The 1,048-nt window shown below is 45.8% G+C and overlaps 1 protein-coding gene across 3 annotated transcripts in view; it reads left to right on the top strand.

Annotated features, from left to right (window-relative positions):
• The first annotated feature begins 201 nt into the window (after window positions 1–201).
• Window positions 202–1,048, top strand: part of SF3B3 (splicing factor 3b subunit 3) — a 40,847-nt gene continuing 40,000 nt past the window's right edge. Inside the window, exon 1 of one of the 3 annotated variants that reach the window (XM_039851804.1) lies at window positions 202–357. The gene's annotated coding sequence lies outside the window, so the exon portion shown is untranslated. Of the gene's footprint in view, window positions 552–1,048 lie in introns of all 3 variants that reach the window. The other 2 variants (XM_039851805.1, XM_039851806.1) reach the window with 2 other exon arrangements.

The following is a 1,048-nucleotide window of genomic DNA, read 5'->3' as shown; positions in this document are numbered from 1 at the left end:
CCCCCTCTTCGTTGGCGCGCTGACCTTTGGGGCTGCCCACAGAAGTGCCTGATGAACTCATTTTTTAAAAGTCTACTTTAAAAAGCCTATTCATGTTCTATTCTTCTGAAAAAAGTGGTTGTCATAAGATGTGTTTAAATAATTTTCAATGGGGCGTGGATGCAAGACCAATGCATTATAAAAATTATAAACACATTCTTCAGGCTCCGGTTGGGGACCTTTTTCCGCCGCGCGCCAACCGGAAGGTCCCTGACTTGAGAGCTAATGGCGAACGCCGGCGGTTTGGCGTTGGCGATGCCTTAGTCCTTGAAGAAATTCTGCATCCGTTGGATACTACGCCATCCTCATTGCTACAGGGTAAAGAAGCGGCCTCCCGACTTCCCCGGGCCTACAGAGGACTAGAGCGGCCATATAGGAGGTTGGGCTGAGTTTCTGGTGGGGGTCCCTGAGGCAGCCTATGTCCGGGCAGGGGACCAGGAGGAGGTCGAGAAGAGCGTGTGAATGCGGCTACTAGGAATTGTTCCCTGTTTCTGTCTACAGCGATAAAAGAGGTCTGGTTCAAAATAAACCTTTTTAGAGATTGCCTAGCTTTTAGGCCCTGGGGCTTCGACCTATGCGAGATTTAAGAAGGCGGGAGGGACGTCTTTTCTTGGAGAGAGTAAAGGACACAGACAGGAAGGTGAAAAAGCCCAGCATATTATAAGCGTAAATAACGGAAATAGTTTTGGAGCCTGCTTTGAATTTGTTTGGTATTTAGGTAACATTTCTTCTTCTGATCCTCCGTTTCATCATTTGCAAAGTGAGGGAAAATAATATCTAGAAGATTTGGGATTTTAAAATGCGATTATGTTCATTTGGCACATGAGAAGGGATGGAATGAGCATTCGCAGGCTCTTTTTTTTTAGTAATAGACAAGAGAGCGAAGTGGAGGAAATCACAAAATTTACCAGGTTTTCGCCGCTGATCTTCCAAAATGCACCTTTCCCCATTTCCCAAGGTAATAATAGCTGGGAAACCTGTATTTAACCAGGTTTGGGGAAGTTGAGTC

Source organism: Pteropus medius, unplaced genomic scaffold (assembly GCF_902729225.1).
Source record: "Pteropus medius unplaced genomic scaffold, Ma_sr-lr_union100, whole genome shotgun sequence".
Lineage (NCBI taxonomy): Eukaryota > Metazoa > Chordata > Mammalia > Chiroptera > Pteropodidae > Pteropus > Pteropus medius.
This window is presented reverse-complemented; position numbering and strand designations above follow the sequence as displayed.